Raw genomic sequence first — 21446 nt, forward strand, 5'->3', positions numbered from 1 at the left:
GCTGATATCTGATATTACAGAAAAGGAAATAAAAGATAGGAGAAAAGTACTCCTACATCCATGGGTTATCTAATATCAGATATGAAACTTGCTAATGACAACGTGCTAAATCATTTCTGGGACCTGATATTATTTGTAATTTTTAAATCCCAACATTTCCTACTAACCATCAACCACAAAAGTATCTGATTTCAACAGTGAAATGCTGTGGCGGTGCATTAAATAGGTTTATTTAGTTTCTTATATTTGTTTTAATAAATCCAGTTTATGTACCCTAAAACTAGTTTTATGTACTCTAGGGGGGGTAGGGCCCCTAATTAATATTCCTTTGTCTCCCTCAGTTGCTTTAATTTATGCGTGCACCTGTTAGATTATGTAACTTTCAGTTATCTATCACCTTCCCCACTTTATGTAAACCCATCCCACATCCTCTGGATTGGTCTTTGTTATCTTTGCCTGTTGATGTAACACCCTAGATACAGACCCTAATTGGTTGTTGTAACTTTGCCACTCCCTTTATCCCTCCCCCAAGCTTGCTGTATAAAACCCACTGCCCGAGCCCTGCTCGGGGCTTCTTGGAGTTTTGCCTTTTGGTTGCCAATATCCTTAATAAACCTCTTTAGTTTACCCCAAGACCCGTCTCGCCTCCACTCCATCTCTGCTTCCGAAATAGACACTGCCGAGAACATTGGAGTCCCTGGGTGGGGAGGTGAGAGCCCCCCAGGGGGAAGGTGTCGCACCCCTGGCCGCTGTGTGCCCTGGGACTGAAGAGAGTCACACACCGCGACCAAATGCCACAGCTGTGTAGAAGGAAGCTGCTTTCTCAATTCAAAGGCATAAAATTAATTGATAGGTTGTCTTGGTTTGAAAGACAGATATCTGCTAGGAAGGGGGCAGGACCTCCCTAGAGATGGAGAATTCAAATCCCCTCCCTCCAAATTATTCTAATTAAAAAAAAAAAAAAATAAAAAAATTAAAGGAGCTTTCAGACAGAGGTATGGGGTTAGGAATAACAGTTTTTTACTAGTATATATGACAAAACAACAAAATCAACAACTACAGCATTAATAATAAACAGAACCAGGAACCTCGAGGGCTTTCTTTTACAAAAGCCCAGAGCAGTTTGATCTCGGTGCCCCTGCAGGACTCCGAGAGGCCGAACTGGAAGGAAGGAAAGTCCCGGGCTGGTGGATGAGATGAGGAGCTCTGCGCTGGCAGCTGGAGCAGCAGGGGTGTCCCGGCAGGGCTGGGCAGGGCAGGGCTACAGAGTAGCAGGGGAACCTCAAAGCTCCGAAGAAGCAGCGGCAGTGGAGGGAGAGGCTGGAGAAAACGAGTTCAGGATTCCTGGGTACAGGAGCAGATGACTGTAGATTTCCCAGGAGGAGGCAGAGGCAGAGCGATGGCCATGAGCTCTTCCTGCAACGGGGGGCAACCTGACCGTCCTCCTCGGTGCTGAGAGCAAGAGTGCCTCCCCCTCCCCCAGATCTGTCTTTTTTGCCTTCCCCAAGGCTCATCATCTCTCCCCTCTGAGGGACACTCCCAGGGACTCAAAAACAATAGGTGTAGCCTCGTGCTGCCATATCCCTCAAGTACTCCTTTTGTTCTGACTAAGTAGTCATCAAGGCCTCTTGGAAACTTATGGGAAAAAATTCTGTGAGAAGAAAAAAAACCAAATCTAACCCCCAACATAAGTGTAAAACTGTATTTTAAGAAACTGAGTTTCCTCAAATGACTAAGTGATACAGAATTATTGTGAGGACTATTTCTTTCTGTCATGTTGATAATACATTCAAATCTGTTAGCTTTTTACTGAAGATGTTATAAATCAACATCTCAGGGTTGTGAACATCAATATTAATAACCATCTGTGACTGTCATCTACACTTTTTCTGGTTTAATACCATATATAATATTGGACTGAAAAATCCATATATACAATTGAAAATTAAGGAAATAAAGCAACAGACTTTAAAGAAAATACATTAGAAACATCATCTGATTGCTAATCAGACTCACTAAAAATCCAGTATCTATAATGATTTATGTGCTCTTATCAATAGAAAGGAATTAGTCATTTTGACATATTTTTGTGTCAAGTTTTGCTTAACACTACAGTTAATCTTTCAACTTAAGAGGGAAATTGTTTAGTACCCATTTCCCCCTTTCCTCCCTGATTTAAATGGAGCATTCTGAATGTCATTCAAATCATACTTTTTTTTCTTACTTGATATTGGTTAGCCTGGACTAAATTTTTGGTAATATATTTAACTGCACTATAAGTTCTCAGTTATTCCAAGGAGCTGGAAATTTATCTATCATCATTTTCACTAGGTATTGTGAAGGTAAATTTTAGCTGACCACATATGCAACTTTTCAGAACAGAGCCATTTGCTATTATGTTTGTAGGAAAGACACTGAAGGAAAGTAATTTGTGAACTCAGAAGCAAGATTTTGTTGAACAGCTACAAGATTCTGTCAAGAAAGTTGCCAGCAACTTTTCTTCTGGATGAAACTTCTTCAGCATTGCTCTTTTGAAGCACTTGTAGTGACACTGTGATTTGAACTTCCCAGAAGAACTGCTGAAAGAGTCTCCACACTGTCACAAAATAAATATGGAAAATAGAAGAAAGGTCAGCAGAGTTGTATTTACAATGACCCAAGGATTCTAAACATTTGGTATGATTACTTAGCAGCTCCTGCTCAGACAGAATGCAGCCTAGATGCCAGTTCCCATCCTTAGGATGTTGCTAACTTTTGCAGCCTGGAGGACCCCCTCTTCCTTACAAACCTGCCATCATCCCTTGGCAAACTCGGGATTTCTTGATGTGCATTGCAGTTTTTCAGGGACAAAGAATTACAACCAAAAGAGGTGTCTAAGAGTGCAAGTGAGATACCTTAATGCAACCCTGCAAGTACATGAGCTTTATAAGCTCCACAATTGTTAAACTCAAATGTTCTTCAACCACTCACAGCCATTTTAGTGTACTTGGACAAGTTCTTGGACAAGCTGACACAAGACAGCTGTTTGGCGATGATTTCAGTGAAATACATGTGACAATTCATCTCTTCACTCTAGTGGTCTGTGGACTAGGTACTGTAGATTGTATGGAGTATGAAGAGTACATTTTCCAAAAGCAGTGACTTTTCCAAAATGGCTATAATTTACAGAGAGTTTGTGTGTTTGGGGTTTTGTTTTCTCTTGTTTTGGGGGCTATTTTGTTTGGTTGGTTGGATTTTGGTTTTAGTTTTTTGTTGTTTTGTTTGGTTTGTGGTATTTTATTTATTTTTTTTATTATTTTTATTATTTTTATTTATTTATTTTTATTTTTATTTAGAGGGAGCTTTCTGGTGATATGTGAGGCAGGGCTTTAACGCAACCATGAAAGAGATAAATATTGTTTGTATTAGACAACAATTGCAGTTTTGGTAGAGAAAACTTCTCCAGGCCAAAGAATAGTAACAATCTGGTATCAGATGCTCCATGCTTTAGTCATTTTTGTGCCCCTTCACTGGACCCATTTCAGTATCTCTGTATCCCACTTGTACTGAGGACCCCAGGGATGGACCCAGCACTCTACATGTGTCCCACTGGGGCTGAGCTGAAGGAAAGGATCACCTCCCTTGAACTGCTGGCCACATTCTTCCTCATACAGACCCCGCTGCAGTTGGCCTTCTTTGCTGTGAGAATGCATTGCTGGCTTGGTCTCCACCACCAGGATACTCACCAGGACACTTGCCTTTTCCCATAAAGCTGGTTTCCAGTCAGGCACCCCACAGTGTGCACTGGTGCATGAGATGATTCCTCTCCAGGTACAGGGCTTTGTGTTTGTCAGTGATGAGCTTCACGAGATTCATGCAGTCCCATTTCTCCAGCCCTTCAAGGTTCCTGAGAACGGCAGGACAGCCATTTGGCATATCAGCCACTCCACCCTGCAATTGTGCATCACCTGCAAACGGTGAAGGAGCGTTCTGCCCCACCACTCAGATGACTATTAAAGATGTATTCTTCACAGTATTTACCCCTGGGATATACCATCTGTGATTGGTTTCAAGCTGGACTTTGTACCATTGGTCACAACATTTTGAAGTCAGCAGTTATTCTCAGTCCCCTTCACTATGCATGAATTTAGTCTGTACTTCATCAATGTTTCTAGAAGGATGGTAGAGCAGTGTGCAATATTGAAATCATTCCCAAACTAAAGATAAACAATATCCATGGCTCTCCCTTCATTCACTAAGATAATAATTTCATTACAAAAGACCATTAGATTGGTCAAGCATGATTTCCCCTTTGTAAATCCATGTTGTCCTACTCTCAATCACCGTCCTGTTTTTAATACCTTTGGAGAAGGTTTTCAGGAGGATTTGCCCAATTACCTCCACAGGGACTGAAGTGAGGCTGAAAAACCTCACCTTACAGGCTAAACAAAAATACCAACTAAGGAAAATCTCCTCGCATATGACATTTATAAAGACTACTTGTTAAGATGACACTTGAGTAATGGAGCTGCTTCCTCCCCTTTCCTCTGAGCAACCACAAGAAAAATCACAGGTGCAGGACTGAGTACCTTTAAGGGTAGATACTGAAGTTCACATTTCACAGGTACAAGACTCTGACTGCTCTTCCAATCTCTGACAAATGCAGATCTTAGCTTTGGCAGGACCACTGAGTAAAGAGAGGAAAATGGTAACACATCTCTGAAATATTGCAGCAACTGCAATTAAACAGAGCTTGTGAGTTCTGGTACAAATGCAGAATCAGCTTTAACAGTTTCCTTTCCTTGTTTCTCAGGGAAATAGTGAGAAAAGCCTCCCTCTCTTCCTTCGAAGAACAAGAGGGTGAAGCCACTGCTACTAAAATAACCACAGAAGAGAGGACAGACTGGGTAGTCCCAGTATTTGGTGTGACATGAGAAGCCCACCACTTTTAGCATAGCTTTGAGTGCCAGAAGTGCTGGATTTTAATGCAGGACATGGCATTCACTGCAGACATATAACCTATAATCACTGTGAGTTAGCTGTACAAGCCCTGAAAAATCCCACTCATAGTCTGTTTATGGTATAGCCACTAATTAAGTGACACTGTATTTAGAAGCGTGTGGGAAAGGAATACAAATTGTGCAATAAAGGGAGCATCAAACACCTCTGTGCACTGGAGAAACACTAAGAAAGAAAAACAGAAAAATACTGAAGAACAAACCTGTCCATCTTCTTTGTGGTTAGTTTGTTGCATGCTGAGTGCATTTATATGTAATACTCATATCACCAAAAGTAACCACAGCTTTGTAGTGCCATGCTGAGAAACATGCCCTCAAGCAAGTGACTTCCCAGAAAATGATGTTACAGCATCAGTGTATCAATGGCTTTATTTCTCCACAGTGTAGTTTTCAGCAGGCTGTGCTTCTGGGAGCAAAACAAGGCACTGCTTTCTTGCTCAAAGTGTTCTTGTAAAAATCTAACAGTATAGTTACAGGCTAGAAAATAATTTCTGTTCTCAGGTGGGTAATTGCCACTTTTCTTCTTCAGGTCTCTTCTCTACCCTGTAAGTATCCACAGTTCTCTCTGCAAGCAAATAGATCTTCTCTGTATTTAAAAGCATGGGTGACTGGCTAATAATGTTAGAGTGTACACTACGGTTGAATCAACAAACAAGGGTAGATCTACTGCTTCTTGGAGGAGGAGTAACATATGCTTACTGCCTGCAGACCATAGTCACAGTTGATTAAATCATTGGCTGATGCAGAATAGATAGCACTATATAAGCACTAGAGATGCTTAGGGTTGTTTTTGCTTAATCACGCAGAGTACAATATCATCTATTGTATTAAAGCATGAGGTCTCTGAAATCATGTAAGTGTGCTTTATGCCTCCAATTTTGTGTAGAGAATTATAATTGAAGACATTTTTTCCTTCATGGAAAGGCCAAAACCAAAGTAAAGCAAAACAATAAACCAAACCCTGCCCTCCACAACTTTGAGCCTACTTTCCATAAGGGATATTTGGCCTTTTCAACTTTCTAGATTTCAATTGCCATATGTATCTAAGAATGAAAGCACATTTACATTAAATATTTACATTTTACCCAGCAATCACTTTTAAAGTAAAACAATAAAATACTTTTGCAACACTTTTCTTTTTGCTGTACAGCTCATACTGCTGTCAGTCAATCCAATGTCATTGTTACAGCCGTCACTGAAAGGCTATAAAGAGCATAAAACCTTGAGAATTTACACACCCAAGGTGTGTACTTCAAGGCTGTTCCCTCAAAGATTTGCAATTAAACTAACACGTACCTCATTTAACCAGCTAGGTGACAAAAGCACAGGTCATGCAATTTTGTGCTAATGTGTGTTCCCAGAAGTGACTGAGGAGACAAGACAGTAGTTTAATCGCAGGGACAGAGTTAGTGAGACATGAAAGAGAAAAGGATCTTGAAGGATGTATCTGGTAAGTGTTCATATGGGTACTGATACTTGATAAAGTGTAGAACAAGTCAATATGCCACTGAAACAATAAAACAACTCGTGCCAAAGCATTTTGGAAGAAGGTTAGTTCTTATAACAAAATGTGACAAAGAAACCCAAGTCATCCATTCTTGATGGAGGGAATAAATTAAGGCTGCAGCTGGGCCCAATTATACTTCTATTTTAACAATGACCATATCTCCTGAGCTATGTAGCTCTCTCACAGCCATGCTTGATTTACTGCATTTCCCCTTCAGCTCATCATGGCAATCCAATACAGGAGAACACAGGACAAGCTCTGTCTAGAGGGACAGGAGGATGGCAGTGTGCCAGAGCTGCAGGCTGGTGTCTGGTGTGGGTCTGCCACACCTTCCCTATGGCAGTCTGCCTCTTGTTCCCAGATGCTGTTACCCAGGCCCTGTGTGGGCACCTCACCACACTTTGCACAGTCAGTCTGCCAAGGGATTCTGGGCCACTGCAGGCAGCTGAGGTGACCCAATGCTTCCCAAGAGCATACTGGCCCTGGTCTACCCCTGAGGGACAGCACACCTTTGGGCAGCTATTCACCATTGAGCAGGCAGTCACTGCTCCTGGATGCCCACTCCAGGGGAGACTCTTAAAGGGGTAGGAAGCTACGTGCAACTCAGAGGGGTGACCTTAGCCTTGGCACAGCCTGCTCTGCAGAAACTGAACATTTCTTCTACTCCCTCTGACACTCAAATGACCACTCAAGGTCAAGGTACTTGACCTTGCACAGTGGACGTCCATTCTTGACACAGGGTATCAGAGATGAATATCTCACATCCTCAGATTCAGCAGTTCAATACTCTTGCTCTGAGTCAAGAGGATTATAAATTTTGGACTCCATCATCCAAATCAGTTGCTTTATTAAATGCATGTCAGAACTGAAGCAAAGACATCACCTCAGTGCTCCCTAGAAACAATCCCTGTGAAGAGGATGGGACAGTAGGAATTAAAAAAAAATATGGTCACTGTAGAACAGGATAAAATGTTATTCACTGAACTGTTTTTCAGTTATTTGCTCCACTTTACAGTGAGTGTGAATATCTCCAGCCAGCTCTCTGGCAACAGAGGCAAACTTCACTGCTGGAAGTCCATTCAAGATTAAAACACATAAATTAAAGCTGTGAACTAATTTTCTAAGATCCCATTATAGTGCATTGGCTTTGCATAGCTGGCATTTTGGGAGCAGAGGGAAGGTTTGGAGGGGCGTCAAGGGCTGCAGGGGTGGCTTCTGCCAGAAGCTGCCCCCATGTCCCACGGAGATAATTTCAGCCAGCCCTAAGATGGAGCTGCCACTGGCTAAGGCTGAGTCCATCAGTGACGTGGTAGCACCTCTTGGACAGCAAATTTTAAAGAATAGGGCAGCTGCAGCTGAAAGAGAGACCAAAGGAGAGCAGAAAAACACTGCAGACACCAAGGTCAGGGCAGACAGGTGAGAGGAGGTGCTCCAGGCATCAGAGCAGAGATTCTCCTACAGCCCGTGGTGCAAGCCTGTGGTGAGGCAGGATGTGACCCTCCAGTCCCTGGATATCCATAGAGGAGGAGCAGATATCCATAGAGGAGAAGCAGATATCCACCTGCAGCCCCTGGAAGACCCCTCAGTGGAGAAGGAGAGGAGTGCGAAGAGTCCTGCCCTTGAAGAGGAAGCAGCAGAGGCAATACGAACTGGTGACAGCCCCTATTCCCCATCCACCTGCACTGCTGAGGGAGAAGGTAGAGAAAACTGGGAATGAAATTGATCCTGGAAAAAAGAGAGCGGTGGAGGGAAAGTGTTTTGCTTTTTGTTTGGTTTAGGTTTCGTTTGTTTGTTTTATGTTTTGGTGGTTTGATTTTGTTTGTTTGTTTCTCATTATCCTACTTTGATTTTATTGGTAACAAATTCAAGTAGATTTCCTGGGTCGAGCCTATTTTGCCCATAGTGGTAACTGGTGAATGATTTCTCCCTGTTACTATTTTGACCCATGAGTCTTTCATTATATTTTCTCTCCCCTGCCCACTTGAGGGGGGAAGGGATAACACAGCTTTGGAGCTCGTCTGACATCCAGCCAGGGCCAATGCACTTCACAATTTTAACCAGTGAAGACCTAGTTAGTAAATCTGTGGAGGCTAAGGAGCAGTTTGCTGTCTGGTATCTCAGGCTTGGATGATTTACTCCAGGTGGGACACACTGCATTGACTTGACCTCCTTTGCCTCCTGTGGGAGCCTGAGGAGCTCAGCCTGGTGCACATTTGAACGCAGGAGTCTTTAGGGGGGGGAAATTTCTCCCCAGGTCTCAGTATCAGAGGAGAGCTGGAGTGGAGGGGCACTGTCACACAGGGGTGGTCAAAGTGTTCATGTAACAAAAAGTGGGGAGAGGCTCCAAGGCTACTGTGGAGAGAAACATCTCACTGTGCTGAGTTGTCCAGCATGTGATTCTGCACTGAGGATGCAAGCACTCAAACACACATATATATACATGAATAAATAGTCTCTATGGAGCCATATGTGTATTCTCATTAAAAGAATGCATCCTGTGCAGATAATAATTTATGAACTATCAAACCCACTTTTGCAAACTGGTCTAGAGAATATGGCAAGAGCTGAATCCAGAGTGAATATTTATGACTGAGATTATAGCCTTATGAAAATGGACGCTTGTAGTACAAACACTGTCAGATGTTTTAACTGTGGCTCTGCCAAGTGACCCCCTGGGAGCCTGATCTGAAGCCCATTTAAAGCAGTGGAAAGCTTCCCACAGACTTCAGTGGGTTTTAGAAGCAGGCATCCAACGTGACTTGCAATGCCTGTGTGTTAAACATCCATTCATCTCGCAGTTCTAAATCAGTTGAAAGTCTACAATACCAAATTTGTTTTAACTGCTAGACCTGGGGGAGCAAACCACTTTCAGTGTAACATGCAGGGATTGATATGAACAGCTTTCATTAACAGTAAGGGGCAAATAGTGTGTAATTCTTAGTGTATAATTCTGTATGCGTTACAAAAACTTTGCCTCATAAAATGTCCTGCATTACACATAAAAAATGTTCCCACTATTTTCAGTTCCTAGATATTTATTGGACATTGCTACCACCAGGCATTTCTTTCTGCAGAATGGTCTTCTATCTGTTTGGGGAATAGTATATTGACACATAAATTTTGTCCAAAATATGCAAGAGCCATATTTTAAACATGTGGCCTATTTAAGAGACAGTTCATAGATTTAAATCTTCAGCTTTCTCTGTGAAGTGAAAATGAATTGTATTTTTTCTTTTTCATTCTATAATGCAAGTGTTTAATTGTTTCAGTGAAAGACAAATAAAGGCAATACATTTTATGTAGTTCTTTCCAGAATGAACAAAAGATGGCTAAATAGAATTTCAAATGGGAAATTCTACACATAAATCCAAAAGCTTTTCCATTTGACACCAAATATTTTCCCATCTTTTTTTATATCATTCTGTGAAATATTGTGGGGTTTTTTCTCATCAGCACAATAAAATGCTAAAGGCTTGTAGGAGAAGTAGAAATAGGAATTTTATTAAAATATTTATATATTTTTTCCAGTATGTGGAGTAGCCAGAATATCCCGCTTTTTGTTAGAAGTAACTCCAGATTTGTATCACAACATTTAAAGTTTCATCAAATAACTGTGATCAATAGCTATTCACCACTTATAAAAAAGCTGTTTACAATATGTTAGAATGGAAATATCTGATGTATTTGGAGGCAAATACATTTTAAATGCTCTCAGTAGAACTCTATGATGAACAGTGCTGATGCATTTTATCCTGGTTTTGTGCATGACATTCACTAATAACTAATAGTTCAGCAGGCAGCTCTGAACTCTTTCAGACCAAGTAATATCAGGCAGGTCATTCATTCATGTTCATCATCTCTGTCAAGGGGAAGAGAATACTTCATTATGAGATCTTTTTAATGGTCACTTCTGACACGCCTGCTGTGCCTGGGAAGCAGTTTTTACACACCTTCAACTTCCAGCTAACAGACATTCAGAGAGAGAGGTTTCTGTCATTCTTTTTTTCTCTACAGCAGTGACTGTAGATTTTATTTTGGGGTAGATTTCAGATTTGTTTGTATTTCTGAACAGCAGATTATTTTATCTTGTCATAAGAGATAGAAATTTCTTCTTGAGCATAACTGTGCAACTCCTCTCTTTATATAAATGTATGTTTTTGCAGTTTCTAATTGAGAATTTTTTCATAAAATAGATCACCTAAAACAGCAATTCTACTGGACTTTCTTCATTCTTTGGAATTTCTTTCTTATAGAATAAATAGAAAATCCTATTCCTAGTATGTCAAATGGGGAGCAAGTAGCAGAATTTTGCATGTTATGTTCTGAAAAGAATAATCTCTAAAAATCTCTATATACTGAAAAATGTTCACCTAAACTTGTTTAGATTCATGGTGTGCTCAGTTTGACTCAGAAATTAATGATACCAGTAGATCTCATTATCTACAAATTGTTTTATCCGCCCTTCCTTCACTTTTACTCTGGAATACGTGGTCTGCATTGCCTCTCCCATCGTCTCCTCTGGATGAATAGATAATTGTGCAGTCTTCTCTTATGTAGCTCCTCCAGTAATGTTGAACCTCAGTGCAGTCAGTGTCATGGCACTGGCACTCCTACTTGGTAATTATGAGAAAGAAAAACTCTAATAATTGAAGGACTAAGCTTTTCAATGCCTACCAGGGGTCAAGATAAAACACCAGCTCTTCCAGCTGTTTTTCAGCTGTATGTATATGTAATTTCTTACATCTGAGGGACCTGAGGTTCCCATCATTACCCAGTTTTGTCGTAGTCTTGTTTTGTTCTAGTACTCTTTTCCTCTCGTTTGATCTGAGTTCATACAAATGTATATTTTGTGCACTGGTTTGAAACCACCGGCAAAATTCCTTAGGAAATGGTATCAGCCTCTGTAATAAGAAATGCAACCTCTTCCATGAACTGCACACCTTTAAGAGGTATATTTAATGACTGGGGAATAGTTTCTGTCCTGGAAGGAATTTCTCCAGCCTGAGGGCTGAAATAGGGTGTGTGAGATTTTTAGTATGAAGCTTGTGACATCAGCAAGGTGCAGATACATTTGAAATTCAAAACAATTTCTAAAAGAGGGAAAAAAGGGAAGAAAAATAAAGGTCAGACCAGAAAAATGCAGGGTTTTTCCATCAAGAGGATGATGCATGACCAGTGTGCCAAATGCTGTGCTTTTTGGATGGGACCCACCTTCTGCAGAACTGGAGGGAAGCAGTCATGTTTGCCAGCCCAAACAAAGGGCAGATTAAGCAGGCTCCTTTGGGGCACTCGGCATCAGAGTGGCCAGCCCTGGGAAGTGACAGGCCCTGTTCTGCAGAGGACCAGCCTTTGCTGCTGGGTGATTGCTGCTGCCACACCGTAGGGGAGACACAAAGCAAACCGCAACTCCTACACATGCTGATCAGGACTAAGCAAATATCTAGCAGAAAATATGTCTGCCTAAAATATTTACAAGAGATCTGCACTTCATCAGAGAGCTGCAGAGCTATCAGGCTCTTCCTTGCCCTATTCTTTTCCTCATGCAGGAAATGAAAGAGAACTTGCCTGTGAATTGTTGTACCTTGCAGTCTCCAATTTGTCCTCACAAAAGTCCCTTACTGTTTTTCACTTTCCACAGTTTCAGTCCCTACAGGAATATTTCAAGTTCTAATTCCTCCTTAAAACCTTTTCTCTCATCTCCATGCAAGATCAGCCAAAGTGAAAACACACAAAATATTTCTGAAGAATTTTTAATGGTATCTTCTTTGGGATTGTATCTTTGATATCTAACCCTCTCTGTTACTAGTAATTTTAAAGTTATATTATCTTTGGTTTGCTCTCAAACATGTCCTGATGACAATTTCCTTTTCTGATGTTCACCACAGTACTGGGTACCACCTCAATAAACTGTCAAATACTCATGGTCATGAAAGTTCTTATTCTGTACAGGGTCTGGATCTCCATCACATTAACTGAACACTTGAGCTTATGTTCACATCCTCTTGAATCACAAAATTATTTAAATAACATCTGTAATTTCACTAAGTCTTTTCTACTGCCTTTAAAAGTCCCTGAGATTTAAAATAGGGGGTCAGCTTTATTCCTAGCATGATTCTTCTTTAATTGTTGAAACTACCCCAGGGATGAATTTGGGTCAAGGTCTTGTCTTCGCACCATTTTCTTTAATAGCTCTATTGCTTCTGCATATACATGACATTAGAAATATCTCAGAATTAATCATTTTAGAAATAACTGTAGTTCTTTCACAGAAGAGATGTCATGGAACCCTGCCTTTATCAATACATTAAGTATAGCTAACTAGCCATTTCTGCTAGCTATTTCACAAGTTAATCAAGTAAATCACTCACTGCTGTGCTTTACTGAAACTTATAGAAGAGAATGCACATAAAAATGGAAAAGATGTTTGATTTCATCTAGCTTCTAGTTTGTTGCTGCTTCATAAGATAATGAAAATAAGTCAATCACAGGACTATCTCATTCTTCAAAATTTGGTCAGCCACAAGTTGCTGATATGGGTGCAAATTTCCACAGTGCGTGGACATTTTGCCGTGATGCGTCAACCAAACAAGAATTACAAAGGTCAGGCAAAGTAAGTTACACTAGATCAGGATCTTGAAACAGCCAGAATGCCTTCAGCACAAAGAGTAGGGTATTTTCTTTATATGAGGGAAATGAGGAGACACAGACATACATTACAGATTTGCTTAAAGTACATGTAGTTCTTGCTAAGTATAATCTTGAGCAGTGTCACATTGAAAAACTGAATCAACAAGCTTGAATACTAGATTTAAAACCTGAGATTGGAAATTAAATAAACTCCAACCACTTAACAATTTAGGTGAGAAGAAATGTTGAAACCTAAGACTAAATAACATTCATATATCATTTTTAGCACCAGCTTTGATGAAGCAGTTTCTTTCCACAGAAGAATACAGTTAAAAGTATTTTGATTAAGTACTTGCAGCAGGAATGATGCAGGGATGGGTAGAACCAGGAGGGGTCTCTCTCCTGCAAGGTTCAGTTGGGGGTAGCAATCAAACTAAGTCTGCTATTTCCCTTTCTGTCCTTGTTTCAGTGTTCTACTTGACTTGCAATCACCCTCCAAGGTCCCTGCCTTTACTAAGGCTGGCCAAACCTCCTTCAGTGAATCAACTCCTTGTAGAGCAACTTCCTGTAAGTACTTGTAAATTATTCAGGGATTTTGAAGCCTTTAGGCGAGCCTATGCATTAGGAAATCAACTAGCTAAAATGGTGTACATCATTGCTTTTTTTATTCCAAAACAAATCTCAGTCAAAAGGCACTCGTTTCAAACTAGAATTTTTTTAATAAAACCCAAACCAATAAAGGCCTATTTTTTTTCTTTTTTACACTTATACATTTGCAAATCAAATCTCTTGTCATATAGGCCTTGCTACATAATAGATTATTTTAAGATATGGATAAAAATGTATTGTACTATGATGTTTTTCCATCACACAAAAACTACACATAATATACTGCTTGAAATTACACTAGATATTCTAAGTACGAGAGAGCTCTAAAGCTGCACCTTTCTATGGCAAATGTTGAAGCTTTATGTTAAAGGTTATTAAATGGTGCAGGTTTCTGAGGTGTACTCATCTCTGGGTTTGGTAAGTTAAATATAGCAAATCAAAATTAGAAAAATAAAAACATAGTACAGATTTGGGATTACCTAATGGTTATTTTGTTATGAGTCTTTAAATTCAAGGAAGTTTTGAGTAACTATTCTGAATTAAAATGCTGGATCTTTGATTGCTGGGTGAATTTTTGTACTTATTTCCTGTTACTCAGTTCATTTAGTTAGATGATGAACATGACTTTGTCAGTAGGTATTCAGTCTTACCTACATTCATATATTTTACCTAGGAAAATTAAAGCATTCATACCCAAAATTCTGGTAATATAGCCAGAAGTTTAAAAAAAAATTCCAACTTATATTAAAATGGAGATATTTCTTATGGATTACTGATAGCATCTGCTATTTCTCACAAATTTGATGGCATGTGATGGCATACTGTGGTGGGTTAACCATGGCTAGACATCAAGTGCCCACCAAAGCCACTCTATTCCTTTCCACATCAGCTGGACAGGAGAGAAAGGATACAACCACAAGTTCCTGGGTCAAAATAAAGACAAGGAGAGAATACTCAGCAATTGCCATCACAGGCAAAACAGCCTCGACTTAGGAAAATAGATTTAATTTACTACCAATCAGATCAGATCCGGGTAATGAAGAATAAAACCAAACTTTAGAAAACACCTTCCTCCTAACCCTCCCACCTTTCTGGACTCAGCTTCACTCATGATTTTCTCTCCACTCTCAACAGTGCAGAGGAATGGGTAATAGGCTCTGTGGTCAATCCACCACATGTTGTCTCAGTTTTTGCTTCCTCCTCAGGGGGAGGATTCTTCACACACTCCCCCTGCTCCAGCATGGGGTCCCTCCCATGGGAGACAGTCCTCCCCAGACATGAGCCTGAGTCCTTCCCACAGGCTGCAGCTCTTCACAAACTGCTCCCACAAGGTGCACTCTTCAGGAACAGACTGCCCCAGTGCAGGTCCTCCATGGGTTCACAATCCTGGCTGGCATTGCTTCTGTTTTTTCTCTCAGAAGCCACCCCTGTTCTACCTCCTTGACAAAACCTTGACAACCAACACAACACACAGAGGTGCTCTGGCATAAATAAAAGTAGCAAAAATGTGTAAACTCAATGTCATGATAATTTTACTGTGAAGATTTTCCAGTTAAGAAGATAGTCTTATTCAAATCAACATTCACCTTAAGAAAAATCACTTCTAATTATAGTCAGGGAAAATATTGATGTAAAGAGTTACTTATCTGAAAAACACAACCATCCAACCAAACAAAAGGTTTCTGTCTGAAACTTCTTGTCAGGAGAAAAATAATCTGTTTTATCATCAACTGCACTATCAACATTAATGCTGTGTTACAGCAGTAGCATTTTATAGCTCTTGAAGCTCTGAGTTGGTGAGGCAGCAACTTCAAAGTTTTAAAATCCAGAATGAGTTGCAGGAAAGGATTAGAAGAAAGGTCACTGACTCCAGAGAAAGAATAGTGAACAACATCTGTTTTCAGGAACACTGTGCATTAGAAATAAATGGAGAATAAATTGTTACTTTACATTTTCCAGTCCATATGCTGAAATCATCATTTCTGCATAAAATCTAAAGAAATTGAAGACATCAAATAGAGAAGTGTTTCGTACCCTTCTGTAATGGTTGCAGTTTAAACTGAATTTAATCAGAGCTGTAAAATGCCTGATCTTTGGTAAGAGAAGCAGAAAAAGAGTTAGATTTTTCTGGCTCCTAACACAGCAGAAAGAAACACTCTCACAATAAAGGATGTTGATATCCAGTTGATATGAAATACTCTATTCTTCTGTAACCTGGAGCATTTTTTGGAAACAAGATACGCCTGTATGGATAAAAGGCAAAAGAGGGATTGAAGAGGCAACAAAGTATTTCTGTTAAGGAGAGCCATAGGTAAGGGTGATGAGAAGAGTTAGCGGCCTTCATGGATCTTTGACAAAAGATCTGAGTCTACATTCCAACATGATACTAAAAACTAGATCAAGTTCTGTTGCTGTATATTTCTACTTTCTCAGTGTTTCAGCTGGGAATGCTATGGATTCTTGAAGTAGAAAGCTTGAAGAAATTCTAACAGGAATAAATCCAACTTTCCATTTAACTTCATAATTATGTCAGTCTGTAACAAGGCCTTGCCTTTGCTAGTAAAAGGCAATAAACTCTGGAGAGAGTTTGCAAGGCCTCGGGACAAATCTGTCAAGTCCACTCTTACTGAGCTTTCCTTGACCTGCCTGCAGCTTTGTTTTACTGGATTTAACTCTAAAACCATTTTTTATATTTGACCAGGTGTCTAAGGGGGGTTTGTTTTCATTCTGTTTATCCTTGTATGTTGTCACCTCTAACACAAAGAAGTAACAAGTAATGTGGACATGGCAGAAGCTTTCCTATGATTGCAGAAGCTTTGAGAAATGAGGCCATAGGATATGTGTGGTGTGAGGGGGGTGCAGACATGGGATGGGAAGAGATGGAGTACAAATTTGACACAGAAGACCCCACGCTTATAAACATCTCAACAATGGTCAGCTGAAGGAATGCATACCTGAAGATGGGCAAAATAGATTTTTCAGGTAACAAAATAAAAATGAAAACATCTAATACATAAAAGTTACCATTTAGTAAATGCAGATTCAACATGCAGCTACAGATCAATGAAGAACAAGGGTGTAAAGGCATGCTGTCAAATGCACAAGAATTTCTCTAAGTGAATCCTAGAGCGAGGTGAAAGAAGAAACTAGCAACACCATATGCCTCCTGATGAGACATCAGAGGTTGACATCTCATTGTAACACCATCTCCAGCACCGTGGAGATACTGACTTTACAGCCCACTGGACCAGTGGAAGGATGAGCACAACTGATGATGATGAGCCCTTCCTGAGGATGATCAGGAAGGGATAAAAACTCAACACGTGTATTTCAATTTTAACTACATTATTGATTTTCTTTTCCTTAATGAAACTATTCTTAATATGTGTTATATTTTTTTCTTTAACAACTAGATCTAGATTAATATGATTTCTCAATTCAATTTTGAATGTACTAATGACAAACTCTAGGCTGCATACGCCATGGCCTCTTTTCTGCCTAATACATTGAAGTAGAAAGCTTGAAGAAATTCTAACAGGAGCTTATGAGGAGCTATATTACCTCTGATCCATAAGTCCACCTAGCTCAGGTCTCCTTTCTCTACCCTTGGCCATACAGAAGTGGTGGGTGCTCTTAAGGATGCTCTGCATAGTGTTAGAAATATGTTATATTAGTCCATAGTGTTAGGATGGATCCTGACCTTACTGCAATCACTTTCAGAGTTTTCTGGATTTTACTACTGACTTATGATTGTAAAAGCTGAGACCAAAAGTCTTAAACTTGGCTGAAGTTAGGTGATAACAGCAATAATGAGGTACTGTGGTCGATATCCCTAAGACAAAGCCACCAATCTTTGATGTGTTCTTCTGGTACATGTAATAATTCTCTCATACACTGCTCTGATGAACTCATCTCTTTGTTTCCACCCCACCCTCCACCCTGCCAATATTTCTATTCTCTATAGTTCCTCTTATTTGCCATGCATCCTGTCATTTACCAACCCTATACCATTTCAAACATTTCTATACACTAATTCCATCAAAAGCTCAGTGTCTCTTTCTGTTGATGTTGAAAGTTGCTATTGCAATTTCTCTTTGTGTAAAGGACCTTTCCTTTACTGGCATGATCATGACCTATGGGATTATCCCTGAGCTCTGCCTCACCTTTAGGCTCTGACTGCATAACAGAATTTTTGTGTTTAACACTCAATCATTTCCCTTTCATCAAATTTTTGGTTTTCCTTTGCCTTCCCCATAATTCTACATCATTCATTTCTGCACCTGGATGTAGTGTTTCCAGAAAGGGTCAGGACTGTCTCTTAGATTATACTAGATGCTTCCTCTTCAGTTCCTTTCTCTCCATCTTCAGACATTCCTTTTTCAGATAATGTCTTTAGAATCCCTGATGCACTCCAGGTGATCATAAAATCTTTTGTCAGGCCTCATTTCACAGATGCTATTTTATTCTGACAGCTTTGCGAATGCTTAGACAAACTGCCCCTGTAAACAAGACCTGTCTTGCCATGGTAATATAGAAAAGCTTTCTAGATATAAAAATGTGTGCTGGGAAAATATCACTTCATATGCTTGACCCTGTAGATTTTCTCAAGCTGGTTAAAACAGAAACAGGGTTATATTCAGGCAAAATAACGAGCTCCCTTTCTAAAATGTGAATGCTGGTGCTTGTGGTAAGAATCCCATATACACACGAGAGAGATTAGCATCAACATCTTTGTAAAAACAACATATCCTTTCTAGTGACCCTCTTCTTCCTGTCTCTGACCCAACAGCAACAAACCCAAACAAAAACATCCCCAAATCAAACAAGAAAAATCAATTGCAAACTCAGACCCATGTTGTTTACTGGTCTGGCTATCAGGCTATGCTATCAAAAATGGTGTTCACCATAAAAGATTTGAGCAACTCTTTGAAATTCCACTTTATTTCTGAAATATGCACATGGTCTCATCATGATTTCTCTGCTCAGCTGGATCTTTTTTATCATTTTCTGAGGTAATTTTCACAAAAATCTCAGACTTGTCAGTTCTTCGATCTCATCAATATGAGAGGACAGGGAGTCCTTTCCCTTTAAAAGCACACACACATACCTGTGTCTGCACATATGCACACATAAAGGTTTGTATGGTTTTGTTTCTATAGCAATAATCAAAAGAGGTATTGTTTGTGCCGAGAGCATTGCATTTTTCTGTTTAGGGAAAGTGAACCTTTTGGATGCCATGGTAATGGTTTGGATGGCTCAAAATGAAAAGGGTGTCTTTGAAACAGGGATGACAGTACACAGTCCTCAAAATACCAGTGTAAAAATAAAAACATTGCTCAAATGAACTACTTTCAAATGACTGGCTGGTCTTTTAATCAAAATAAATAAGCTTAGATTACTGTAGATTACAGATTCACAACTGGAAAACCAGTTGTTCCTGAGACATCTTAAAATTTAAAAAAAATAAACTCTTCACCTCTGTGTAAAGCTTAGAGGCTTTATGAAATGACAAAAGAAGACCACAGAAAGGAATGCCAACAGGTTATGAGAGCAAATAGGATTATCTTCTGGGATGTGCTCTTTAAACTGTGATAATTAACTTCTCACTAGCAGGTGTGATATTTGACACCTCTTCTCACACAAACCTGGCCCTGAGTCACCTGCAGGCACATGGCACTGATAAATTTCAGCAGGCTCTACAGAACAGCATTGTAAAGTATTGAAAAAAGAGATATATTATGCAGGTGATAAATTCAACACATTTGGAATGGAAATGGCATTATTTGCGAATAGCTTTCTTTGCTGCCCCTCCCTGCTCTGCAAACTGACATCCCATTATCAAGGATTTAAAAGTCTGTGCCAAAGAAAAAGTATTGACCTTCACGTTAATGCTATTAAAAATGTAATTTGATTCAAATGAATGGAATTGAAAAGAATCTCTGCATAATGTACAATACTGTCTTAATTAACAGTGCATTAATGTGCTGAAGCACAAGGTCAGAGGCATTAATGTATTTGCAGGAAAAAAATGACCAGAAGTCACAAATCTTTAAAATACTAAATGATTTTAAATATCTGATGTTATGCAAAAGTCAGACATTTTATGTACTCATCTGCTTTAGCAAACAGAAGCAAAATCTATCCACTCCACCTAAGTGCAAACCATGATCTAGTCTAGCCTTTTTGACTTCTACTGGAAGCAATCATTCTTTCTTTCCATTACCTCCCTTCATTAGATTTTGATGGCACAATCAGCTCTGTACTGAGTGCAGTATCAGAATTATCACTGGAAGAAGCTGGAAATAGAATATTCTGTCTATTGTCTTTAATTCCACTATTGCCACAATAATTTAACTTGAAGTTAAAGCTGTATTTTAGTCAAAATCTGTCCTCCTGAATGACTTGGTGACTTGACTATAAGAAGGAGCAAAGTATCTGTTAGCCTCATTTGATTGTCTGTTCCAGTGATTGATTGCCAAGGGTTTAAATTTAAAGCTAAATTTTGAATTTTAAATTTTCTGCTTTGGATTCTAGTCATTTATGTTTATTATATTTCATGCTTATTATACTATCAGTGTGGTACTATAAGAATATTTAGGCACTTAAACATATTACTTTACCTTTATGGTGGACCAAAGAAAATCCAGATCTTTTAGATGGCCACTCTATGGATTTTTTGCCTGGTCATGAAACAGTGAGGCTCTTAAGATACTAAAAATTTAGGACAGCCATTCATGTTTTCATGGCATGTGTTGCTGAGCTGCATCTGAAACTTACTGGCTTATTAAATTTATTCTGTGTACTAGAGCTATGAAGTGCAATAGTCACAAGCATTCTTTCCGTGCATTTTGATAATCTTTGTATTACCTAAAGACCAAAAGCAGTTGAGACCTATAGATCTTGCCATTCATCTGTGTGTCAGCTATTTCCTAGCTTGTGTCAGGGCTTCAGAATAATAATGAGTAGAGCTTATTGCCCAGATTTCTGTACAAAAGACACAATAACAGAGGGTTTGATTCTACAACAATTGTTTTATTTCAATATTCTAACTTTGAAAACAAGCAAATAATAACTCCTTATTACGCATTTCTGAATAGCTCAACTCAGAACAGTACAAAATCTGTCATACTGAAGCTTGTGCAAAATCCCCTTGAAAGCAAGCATGCCAGAAGAGTACACAATATTCTATTAAATTTGTATCTAAGTCGTCACTTCTTTTCACTTGCTTATTTTTTTGCACCAGCCTGATTTTGTTATAGAAGCACACTGAGCAGTTATATTGAGTTATTTGTCCATGAAGACATTTAAAATCTATACAGACTCATTGGTGTAGAATACATTTCTTTTTCTTAGGACAGGTTGCATTGACGTTTTGCTGCGTTAACAATTTTTTCCTCATAGCTCCCAGCTTACTAAATGAAGGAGGAACTGCCACCTGTTTGGTCACAAGATATAGGAAACAGTTCTTGGAAATCACTCCTTCTTACAAGGATTCATCCTGACCCATAGCTCTGGTTTAAATTTTGTAAGTCAACAAAGGTGATTAAGGGACTGGAGCTTTTCTCCTATGAGGAAAGGCTGAGACCTCAAGAATGTCCAACCTCAAGAAGAGATGACTGAGAGGGAACCTCATCAATTTCTATGAACATCTGAAGGCAGGGCGCCAAGAGGATGGAGCCAGGCTGTTCTCAGTGGTACCCAGCAGT

Source organism: Prinia subflava, chromosome 4, assembly GCF_021018805.1.
Source record: "Prinia subflava isolate CZ2003 ecotype Zambia chromosome 4, Cam_Psub_1.2, whole genome shotgun sequence".
NCBI lineage: Eukaryota > Metazoa > Chordata > Aves > Passeriformes > Cisticolidae > Prinia > Prinia subflava.